This window comes from Raphanus sativus, chromosome 5, assembly GCF_000801105.2.
Source record: "Raphanus sativus cultivar WK10039 chromosome 5, ASM80110v3, whole genome shotgun sequence".
NCBI classification, from domain to species: domain Eukaryota; kingdom Viridiplantae; phylum Streptophyta; class Magnoliopsida; order Brassicales; family Brassicaceae; genus Raphanus; species Raphanus sativus.
Window position 1 is genome coordinate 8,353,653 of NC_079515.1, and position 13,060 is coordinate 8,366,712.

The window sequence follows — 13,060 nt, forward strand, 5'->3', positions numbered from 1 at the left end:
TATACATGTGGGGTGGCGTTAGTTTGGACATTATTACTGTCAGTGTTTCTTTTTCAAACTTGTTGAACACAATTTTAGTTTGTTGTTATTTTCATATTTGAAACTTTTCAAAATCTATAATATGCTCTTTTTAACTAATGTGATAAACTATATAAGTCTTCTATATCTTCTTACACTTCTCAGCACAATTTTATATTTGCAATACCCCTTATACATAAGATAGTAATCTGTTTGGGATGTGTTTGTTCAAAAAAAATCATATGAAATCATGAATACTGATTTAGAATGATCAATTATAGATGCTTAGAGTTGTTATTGGGTCATTTAAAAATAGTTTTGATGATTTTTAAAATTAAACAGTATTTTGAATTAAAAAGTCTTAATGATTCTAATTATTTGTAAAAGTTTTGTTAAAGAGTTTTGCAGATTATTGGAGTTTTAACTGAAGATAATTATAAACTTCAACATAGTTTATCTTTAAATATTTTACTATAATTTGACATGCGCGTCCTTTTGTCAAAAAAAGAGTTTGACACATTTAAGTTAATATATTATACCAATATATTAAACGTTATTTGCATGCACAAATTTATCTTTGAAATATCGAAAATCAAGATCTTACAAGCTTTTGCTCCCCCTAAAATTGTATTCAGTAAATCATGATTTCCAACAAAAAAGGTAAATATTTCAATACAATTCTACGAAGTTAGTTGTTCTCATTAATTGAGAATATATTGAACTTAGACATGCACTACCCTAACGCCCATATGTATATATATAAACTACACAACCTAGGTATTACATCTATATATCATCGGGTTAGTTTGCATACAAACAAACATTGTGTGAAAAAAGCGAAGAGTGTACAATATGCATACAAACAAACATTGTATAAAATTTCAAAGAGTGTACAATATGCAATACATAATTCCTTATACGAATAGTGTACATGGAACTCAAACAATATACAATATGCAATACAAAATTCATTTATAAATGTTTATTCCGCGCACGGCGCAGATTATCACCAAATAGTTAAGATTTAGATTTTGAAAATTATATTGCTACCATATATTTTAATGTTGTTATCATCTATTGTGGAGATAAAAAAATTCTGAAATTTATAAAGATGTCCGAATTAGTTTAGTTTGATTATACATCAATATTCTATAAAATAAAATCATATTTTAAAAAGATGTAACAATTTAGTACCACAAAACTAACTATTTTAGTTTATCAACTAACCAGTTCATATAATTATTTTGTATAATACTTTCATAAATGTCTATTTATGTTGGTGTAATATTTTCATAAAATGTATTTTCGATTTTATGTGATCCGGTTGGACGGAATTAAAGATTTAGTACTACGAAAATAGTCACGATGGTATATTATATGTATTATGAACTATGAACCACTATTTGAAATATGAAATAGTAGTCCCGTTTAGATTAAAAATTCATTATTTTTGGGTGTGTAACGAGGATAGTTGCAAATATAGACTAAATTATTTGAATATAGCTATCACTGGTTAGTAGAAGTTAAATTATTTTCTAAAGGGAATATCCAACTATAACCCCCAAATCTGGTGTTGAAATTACATCAAATTTTATGTTTTGGTGTTAAATTTTATTTTTCATCTCCAACCACTACACCATATTTTACACTAAAACAATATTGTATATTAGTATTAATTTTTTTGTTTTGGAAATTTCATACATTAATTATTTATAATTGACCAATTATATTTATCACATTTAGTTTTTATATTTACAGATTAATTTTAATGCTCATTTCCTTATTTTATTAAAAATATTAGTCGGCATTAATATTGTATACATATAACATAAAAATCATTTTTATTTTGTTACAGTTTTATATAATTGATAATACTAATTTAATTATATACTCAAAAGTATAAATAAAATAATATTTTAATGTTTTAGAATGTGAAAATATAAATAAAAGAAAAAAGATTATGATATATTCATTTAAGCTAGAAGCTAAAAATAATAAATAAATCTAATCTATCTATAATTACATAACAATTGATAAAATATATTTATTTTAATATTTGGTGTGATAAATAGTATAACATCAAATTAATAGATTAATTTGGTATAACATTATTCACACTATATCAAATTTGGTGGGGTAATATCATTTTTGGTGTTTCACTAAAAATGAAATTACATCAAAAATGAAATTACACTAAATGAAATTACATCTTATTGGAATCTCCATGGTTCTTCTTTTTTTGTGTGGACGCTATCTTTATATTGAACCTTAGTGGACAGTATCTTCTCTAAAACAATTTATTTCAATGTCTGTTAGTAACTGTTAACAAATTGAAGCAAAAAAAAACTGAAAAAAACATTCATTCCATCATGCATATCCTCCTATGTGTTAATTAAGAAGTCACTTAAGTGGATTTTGTTTATGTGTCGTTCATATGTGAAGTTTAGAATTAATTTTCTTAATTCGATAGGTTGTTGTTATTTGAATTTTCATTTATTTAATTAAGTTTTTTAAAGGAAACTAATCTTAGAATACTACCTAATATAATCTATATTACTAATCAAACAATTAAACATCATAAACATAGATTAGTTAACATAATTTGCTTATGGAAACAATTAAATATTACAGGTATATTATAGGTATTTAGAATATACATATAAATACATATGATATTATTGAAATAATTTTATAAAAGATTTCAAGCATACATATTTTTATTAATAGTGAATACAATAAATCTTATGTCTAATTAATTTAAACCTAATAATATTTCTTATACACACTATATATTTTTCTAAAAATATATCCAATGAATGCAAAACTGTAAAATATACAATTTTTTAAAAAATAGTCATTTTCAGTGACAAATATTGATGGTATAGTTGAGTTATCACTTCTAGTCATTTTTCAGTGACAAATATTGATGGCATAGTTGAGTTATCACTTCTATAAATGATTAAATTATTTATTTATTAAAATAATATTAATAAATAAAAATTTATTATAATATAATTTTTTTAAAAACGGAACATTATACTAATATGAGACTAGAGTTAATACTTTATAATATGATTCATATAGCTATGATTATAATAAAACTATATGGTAAGTTTTTTAAATAAATATTAATCAATAAAAAACTTTATTATAATATAACTTAAAATTGGAAACATTATACTAATACGAGACTAGAGTTAATACTCTATCATATAATTTATATAGCTTTGATTATAATAAAATTGGCATGCTTATTTTTAAATAGGAAAGGGAAAAAACTTAAAAACACAAGTGAAGAATAATAAAAGCTTGCTTGTTGTATTTTTGGTTATTTTATATTTTACGTTCTTAATTTTTCATTTGTTAGTCAAAATAAATGTGTTTTATGCAATACTATAAATGTGAATCAATCAGTTTTTTGTGTGTGTTTACAGCATGAAGATAAACTGACTAAAGAAAATCAATATAAATGATAAGTTCTAAAATTGATAAGATCGAATACATAAAAAAAAATTAATTGAATTTAAAAGAAAATTAATAACAATATGTATTTTTATGGTATAATAAATTTTTACAATTTATGGTAAAAAAATTCTAACGAAGTTATACAAATAAAAAGATGATATTTTGATGTAATAAAACGACTGAATTTCACATTATGTTAAGTATATATGTCTAAATAATGATATCATATTTAAATATATAAATATAATTTCTGATATGTAATTACTTAATCAGATATAATTAAAATAGGATGTATAAAAGTAATTAAAAATGAAAATAATATTGTTAAAATATCTAAATTATAGTTATTTTAATGAAAATCTTGGTCAAAGGAATCAGTATCAGATAAAATAGTGTGATGATTAACAAGCATTAAGGATGATTTTTTTTGGTTGACCAAGTCTGAGATTTATGTTAAACACTAACTAAAAATGTGTGCTAAAGTGATTTGCAATTTGACAAAATTATGGAAATTTTGTAACAAATTTGCATCTAAATAAAATAAAGTGGGAGGCAAGATGATGCGCAAAATAGAAATTTTTTTCATTAATCCTCGGATTTTTCTAATCATAGATTATGTCATAAAAAGAATTTTGGAAACTTAAATTAAAATTAAGATAATTATCAGTGTATTTCAAACTATTCTAAAATTTATAATACTGACAATTTTGATTTTGAAATATTTTAAATTTAAAGTTTAGTTTAATAATTATGGTTTATTCAAAGCCACAAATTATAAATATAATACTATATAATTTTCATACAATGTTTATACCTTTAAAATTGGGGACAATCACTAGTTAGTCTTAGTGTCTTAAATTTGGTGATTGAAATTGATTTGAATATCTTACGTCATTTCTTAGGATCTGATGATTTACCTTCCACGCATGTGTCGCTAACGTATATGAATCTGATGATTTGAGGTACATTTGATGTTAGTAAAATAATATATTGGCTGTATGTGGGTGGCGGCCATCTATAAAGTTGCGGCTCGACAGTCTCCTCGAGATCCTCTCTGTAGAACAGATTGGTCGTTTTGTTCATCTAACTCTATTTTCGTTCTTATCTGTCATTCTAATTATTTCAACTAATTTATCACTTTTTTTTTCATCTGAAAATCCTTTATTACAGTAAATCCAAATACAAAGACTCAACTAAAAACACAAACTTAGAAACCTAAAAAAAACTCATCCAAAAGACAATCCAACCGTAAAACCCAACAACAGGCAACCGGACACGCAGCAATAGATCAACGTAGCTGACCATGACCACGTAGCTGACCACGTGTTTGCACCTCAGAAAAGAGAGATCAAGCGTCACCAAACTTCCACCGCTTGTCACCGCCTCGAGAATCAACACCGGAGTGGGAGAGCTCACCGACAATTCACCGTAGCCCACCGTATTCCACCAGAGTCATCTCGGAACTACGAGACTCCATCATCTTTTCCACCGTATCAAACGGAACCTTTAACCAGCCGAATCTATCGGCGCTCAAACTCAATCACCAAAAAATCCCACCCCCAACAACTGTATTGGAGGTATTGGGCTTTGTCGATTTCACCACAAATCTCGAGCTTTGGAGAGCATCAATCGATTACCATTGAGATCTCATCCAAACCCACCATCTTTTGCTTCCTAGCAAACCTTCAAACAAGATCAATCCTCCAAAACGAACACCGATTGTACACCCGGAGAAGAGATCCATCGACGAAACACAAAACCAGCGGGACTTAACCACCAGAATACACCAAAGCTGGATGATTCCACCAGAGAAAAGCGGTAATCACCAGAGTCAAGGTTGGCTACACCAGAGTCGATGTCCCAAGCCAGAAAAAAGGGGGAGAAAAGAAGGGAACCACCGCGACTCTCTCTCTCAAGGAAATTTTAGAGATAAGGAAAAGAGTCTACCATTCCCTTGGGTTCCCACTTCAACTAATTTATCACTTATCATCATCACTTAATAAAAAGATACACATAAAAAAAAAGATAATTAGGCATGCGTCGGATAGCGGTTTGGATTCAGACTGAATATTTCAAATTTTTGTGTTCTCGGATTTTCTTAGTTTCTATTATAATATTTTATAAATACGGTCGGATTCAAACAATAACATTTCGGATTCGGTTTTAATTGGTAATACATCTTAAATTTCATAGAGTAATCAAATATTGTTCGGATTTGGTTCATATATATCTGAAGTAAGAAAACAAAATTTCAAAGCAAAACATAAAGAAAAATATTTAAATTTAATAGAAACTAATCCAACACATCAAAATGATAAAATAACAATAAAATATTAAATTAAGCATAGAAACAAACATTGTTTGTAAACAATATGCATTATCTTATAAATAGAGTAGACTTGTTATTTAAACAAGCAAATTTATAAAATACTTATTTATAAATAATTAAGTTTTAAGGTATTTAGTTAAATTTTAGTGTTTATTTTCTTATATCATATCAACTAAGTATTGAATTTGAGTATTTGAAATGCTAATATGTATTTCAAATATTTATATTAACTATTACCTTTGGATTTTCGAATTATCTGTTCGGGTCAATTAATAACACTTCGATTCGAATATATTTTGTACCACTTTATAATATTCTTTCTGTTGTGAATGTGTATGTCTTATTAATGTCGAATATGAACTCTTTATATAGAGAACTACAAGATGGACCACTAATGGGCCAAAGCCTAGTAAGTATCTTTTGAATAAACATCCACCTGAACCAGTCGGTTCATAACACTTCCCCTGGATGTTGAATCCATCTTGAGTTCGCCAGATACCAAATCTTTTTTGGGCTCGTGATACACTTTACCAATTACTTGGTGTTGCCTCATTAAAACCTTACCAGGAAAACCCAGTGGGACAAAACCATGGTGAAGGAAAAAGAGTACAACATGTATCACTTCCCCTGATTTGTACCTCCGTATATGCTCTTGAGGTTGGCGCATGAGTAGACCGGTGGTAACTCCATGGGCGCCAAGTCTCTGAGCTGGTCTTCTAATGTGCACGTCCTGGACTGATAGGAAGGTCTCATGGACGTGGTGCTGTTGTAGACATGGTGAAGAAGCCGGTTGACATGTCTTTGGTTGGACTCGTACTTCTTCATATTTGTTTTCCAACGTGTGCATACTGCTTGTTTGAGAACTATCCATGTATGGATCCAATGTTATAACATGTATCATAATCAAAAACAAAACCAAGCAAACACATCTTTGGGTTTGGTTAGTATAAAATAATCTCAAACATAATAAAAGGATATTTCAATCCTGTCCCATTGCCTTTATATTTGGACATATCTTAAGCTTAGTTCAAAGCTCATGTTCGTATGTGTATAACAAACACATCAAGGCAAGGCGCCAATAGCACCTTTGGCAAGGGACATGTATGGTTTTATTTCCAATGCCTCATGGTTTGATCATTTAACAACATATATGATCATACTGCACTTTGAAATTATTTAGATGTATAGTATTAAGTTTAAACTTAACAATGGTTTCACTTGTGAATATTTACATCCGGATGTGCCTTGAGTCTTTTCTAGACCAAGGAAATATGTCTCTGTCCAACCTAGGATCAAAGGATCCGTGACCTATCTTAGGTGGTCTCGTGACCATGTTCCTTCTTAGAACAAAGTGGGTCAGTACTTGGACCAAGTGAAAACATTCGACCATGAGTCTTGCATTGGATTGTATACGGACTAAGGCACAAATTTCTTGTCGTCCTTATGGCCAAATGGGTCTATGTCCAGATATAGGGACTATGGGACTATGTTACCATACAGTGGGGCGAGCCATAGACTTTATAGTAAGCATTTAGGGTCAATGAACCTTATAGGCTTTACATAATGGTTCATGCCTATCGTTAATCTATGCCTTATTCATGCACAAGGATTTCATCTTTAAGTATATTTAAGATACTTACTTTGTAGTCCCAAACAATCTTTGTTTGTCCCAAAACTTAATCTTTCCCAAAACATTCATTTCAATGCTTTCTTTAGATAGTCTTTTGGGAAGTGTCTCCAGAGGTTCCTATGATATTTTCTTTAGATCAAAATATTCTTGTATACTCTAGTTCTCGAGAACTTTGTTGCTTTAGACAACTCTATATCCTCTGAGACTTATATATATTATCCAGTGGACTTATATAATTAGGCGGTTTACATCCTTGAACCGCAAGTATAAGTTTTTCTTTCTTATGTGCCAGACTTATCTAGGAATCTCAATATTTGTTGCATCCACCATAAGGAGCTTGTCTCCTTATAATTGATTCATGGTCTCTGTGATAATCCTTGTGCACATGACCATGCTTAATATCATGCATATGGTCATGCCTTATACATATGGTCATGCCTTATAGTAAGTATATCTCGCCATAAAAATTTCTTTCACAAAGACTCTTTTCTGTCCAACTGGTTTAGCATCTAGAGGTGTCTGTACTTATGGACCTATCATCTCTTAACTCCACGTCTACTTTATTATTTGATCTTAATCTCATATGTTTAAATGCATTCATATGGACGTGGGTTTATGATCCTCATTGATCTTATGATCTCAATTGCTACATTGCGCATAGTATATCATTAGTTTCGAGTACTCGTTTGTTCCTTTGTGTCCTAGACATGACATAACTTTATTGAGGTTTTATTATGACCTTTAATACCCTGAAGCTTGGCGTCCCAAGCATCATTAGGTACCTTAGATACAACCATATCTTATGGTTTCCTCATCCGTGGCCACGGCTTTTAGGTTTGTCCATCTTTGGATCGACTATGTCTAGGAGTCCCTCATCCACGGTTTCATTTGCACCTTTCTATATTTATCCGAGGGATCTTATCTTTAGAACTTATTGATCTAACTTGTTTAGATTCAGTAGCAACTTGATTGTGTTCTATTGAACATCAAATCTTATTTGGTGCATTCATAGCTGGTAGAAATGACTTAGTCATTCTATTCGGGTCAGGAATCTGGCAATTGTATTAAGCTAGCTTTTGTATAAACTTTATGGACTTCTAGAACTCATTCTAGAGTCTGAGGATCTTGCCAATATAAGGATGTTTTGATTCCATATAATTTTCTATTATCCAGCTTTCCCTTAATGTTGGATGTTTAGATTCACTGAGGTGACTATCCGTGTACCTAGGCTTTAATCAACTTGTCCGTGGATAGCTCAAGGTATTTAGAAACGTGGGGAACTTATATAAAATGTATCCAACATCTAATCCCATCCTCTCATCTTATATTTCTGTGGTGGAGCGATAGAATTTATAAATGGCACTTCTTTATGTGCTAAGATGAGATGTGTCTGGCCTTTGACCCGGTTTAGTCAATGGGATGGGTATCAATGTTCACTTATGTGCGTGTTTGTCCATGTAGAATAAAAGGTGGGTTTTAATTCTTATCCTTCCCCCATGGACATATCATACATTCTTAAAATACTTTTAGAATGTGAATCATGTAAAGATATGTAGCCTTTTAGGCGATTGTTTTTCTGTTCTTGTCCTTTCATTATGAATATTCGTGTCCACATTGAGTCATGAGATGTTTTCTACATTCTCTATGATCATATAATGTTTATCAAACCCTTTTGGGACGTGAGCACTTTAATCTATATTCACTTGGACGTTTTGAAGTAACATGTTTTCCTTTATCCTTAGTTTAGTCCGAATGGGATAAGACTATCTTTGTTCTTGTGAACTCTTTGATGTTTCAATATTGTGTATGTCCATGTTATATGGAGTGATTAACACTTACCCCCATGGACATATCATATTTGGATACTTTTAGATGTGAGTTCACTTAGCTTTTACCAAGACTTGTAGTCTTTGTCATCATACAACCTTCTTTTGGGCGGTTTCTCTTTAAGGAAACACTTTGTTTCTTTTGCCCATGGATTCATTATGAAACTATCCATTCATCAATTCTTAAGTCTTTCACTTATAAGAATGATTATTGTACACGTCCTCTCTTTGTGTACATAGCCTCAAATGTGAATACAATGCACACGACCTCTATATTGTACTACATGTCCTCTCTTTGTGTACCTTTGAGGCAATAGGATATTTGGTCGTGGATTTTGTGTCTTAAGATGTCTGTGGTTTGATCCACTGTACATCATAAGGGTATTCACATGAATGGACATTTTGTTTATGATATAAAAGCTTTTATTTATTGATTCTTTCAAAGATAGCAACCAAAGGAAGTGAATAATGTTTAAAAGGAAAATAATAAGGTGTGAAATAACTAAGTAAGAACACTAAGGGCTTGATGTCGAGTCAACATGTCTTACTCCATATGGTGATCTATTCTCTTATGCTTTGTTGGATCATCCTTTCTTGTGATCCATACGATCACACTTGTCATGATCCATGAGAACATCTTTGACAATTTTCCTTCATCTTTCCGAACCATCTTAGCTTTTCTTTTAAAACTTTGCTGATAAAGAGTAGCTAGATACTTAGGAGTTCTGCATCTCTTAGCCAAATGGTTGTCCATTCCACAATTATTGCACAACTTAGACCATCCCCCATGTCCATATCCTCTCTTGACACGGTTGGTTTCTAGATCAGCCCTTTCGGCTGGTAGTGCATAAGCTGGTGGTAATGGAGTTGGCCTCGTAAACTCTCTTTCACTACTGTTCATTAGCAATTCATGATTTTGCTCAGCTTGCAACAATCTTGCTATTAGAGATGTATAGGTAGTGAAGCCCATTTCTCTATATTGTTGTAGTAACAATAAGTTGGTAGGGTGAAAGGTGGAGAATGTCTTTTCCAACATATCTTCATCAGTCACTTCCTCACCACATAGTTTCATTTCGAAAACTATTTTGAGTAGGGCAAAGTTATATTCTCCCACAGTTTTATAGTCTCGGAATCTAAGGTTGATCCATTCTCGTAAAGCTTTGGTATGTATAACCTCTTGGATACAATTTCTATTTTCTAGATCTGTCCAAAGCTTTGAGGGATCATCGGTCAGATATAGACTTTTGAGTTTTTCACAAATATGATGGCGAGTGTTCAAGAGTTCTCTTGCAATGCTATCATCTGTGATGCATTCACTGAGTTCATCAGACTCAAGTGTGGTTTTAATATCTTGTGCCCATTGCATATATTGCAAGTAGTTTTCTCCTGAGATTATGATGGCGGAAATTCGATATCTAAAATATTTAGTGTTTCTCTAGTTAGATCTTAGTAATATGTTCTGAGGAACTGATTTCAAAAGTTTTCCAAAAAATTCTATAAAAGTAAACTTTCTAAAAATGGAAACTTTCTAAAAAAAAGAAACTTTCTAGAAATGGAAACTTTATATCTACCAAATTAGGGTTTATAATATCGATTGGTTTAGGGATTTATAAACTGATTTGGTTTAATGTTTTCACAATTCGGATTTGGTTTTTATAAGTTTCATAAACCGGTTTATATTAGGGTTTAATAATCGGATATGGTTTAAAGGATTTCATAATCCGATTTGGTTAGGGTTTTATACAAAATTTTAATTTCATAAGTTTTATAGTTTGAATATTAATCGGTTCATTTTATAAAATCTAGCAACCTAACGATTTGATTTAAATCAAGCAAGAACAATAGTTCAACTTAGTTCAAATCGCAAATCTCAAATTTCATTTTATAAAATCGGTTTCAAGTTTTCAAAATATTAACCAAGTTCTATCAAGTAATCAAAAGAAGTTTGGATTTTGTTAACTTACCTTAAACTCGATCGATTTTGCTCCTTGGCTTCTCTTTAACCTCAATGGGTCTGACTTTGTTTTCCTTAAGCAAATTGATCAAAGAGAAGTTAGTAATATGAAAAACAATCAGCTATAAACAAACTAGAAAGAGAAGTTTGCAGCCTTAGGTTTAGTTTCTGATTTTGATGGTGCGGCTTGTAACTGTCGTAGAGAACGCGTCGGATCACGGATTGAGGTGAGGTCTGCGGCGTTGGATTCTCCTCTTCAATAGCTTCAAATGGATATGTCGCACGTCTTCTGGATCGTTACGGTTTGGGAGAACGATCGATTTGAAGTTGAGTCAAAATTAGGATTTTTGTGCAATTGACGGCGCGCACTAAAACAGAGCTTGGTGGAGCGTCTGAGATCTGATCGACGCGAGGTTTCCGGCTATGGATTCTTCTCTTCAAGATCTTCAAGTTGGTATGTCGCACGTCGTTTGAATCGTTATGGTTTGAGAGAACGATTGATTTGAAGTTGCGTCAAAATTAGGGTTCTTGAGCAATTGACGGCGCGTACTAAAATAGAGCGTGCCGGCTCGTCTGAGATCGGATCCTCGCGAGGTTAGCGGCGCTGGCTTCGTCTCGTCGAGATCTTCATATTGATAGGTGGCTCGCAGTCTAGGTCGTTACGGTTAGGGAGATATGACTGTTTTAAGATGCAGCTAGTTTTTAAAGTTTGGGTGACCTACGAATTTTGCTAGGGTTTTGAGCTTAACTCGTGCTGATAACGTGTTGTGAATGTATATGTCTTATTAATGTCGAATATGAACTCTTTATATAAAGAACTACAAGATGGATTACTAATGGGCCAAAGCCTAGTAAGTATCTTTTGAATAAACATCCACCTGAACCAGTCGGTTCATAACACTTTCAGATATTTTTATATTTCATATCGAATAACTAATTGAGTTTTCCGTTTCGGATCTCGGGTTCCAGATATTAAGCCTTGGCCTAGAAATAAGAAATGTCGATTTAATTTGATGTGATGAAACCATACGTGTGGGAACAGAGCCAAACGACAGAAGTTAATGAAATAAATGACAGAAGTTAAATGAAACGTTAAAATATTTTAGATAATAATTATCTTGACTTTTAATGAAAAGAAATAATTTTAGATTTTGAATGAGTCCATATTATTAGCAGCCCACTGAAGATGGTGCCAAGTGCCAACTGCCAACTATATACCGACGAGCTCCACTTTGCGGCCAGCTCATCCCTCACCTCGAAATGGAGAACAGAGAGACAGATAAAAGATTGCGTAAGCGAAGATGCACTGTAGCTTATCTCAGTCCCCACCTGGGTATCCAATGGAAGCGCCGCAGCGATCATTAAGCTCTTGTATGCGTCCACGGTGTTCCCCTATAATAATTAGTGTTATTATTTTTGTTCCATTATTTAAAAAAATTGCATACGAGTTTCAGACTCAATAAGAATATCTATTCCCACAGTTTACTAATGGTACAAATTCCAGGAAAGCAATTTATTACGATCGCATGAATCAAACAGCTAGCTAAACAAAGTTTCAGTTCAAAAACAAGGCTTGAGAAAAATATTCAGGGTAGGAAACAACTAAAAATAAAAAGATTTGAAACAAAAAAAAAAGGAATGAAAGGAAAACACTTTGAAAAACATTTCAAAAGTAGAATGAAAGGAGAACATAACTAACTCTGCCTCTCTGGAATCTGATAGGTGAAGAAGGTAAGCTCGGTGTTTCACATTTGACCCCACAGAATCTTTATTTTTGTTAAACCAAATATTTTTATTTAATTAGCTACTATAATTAAATATACATTCCCCCAGCTATT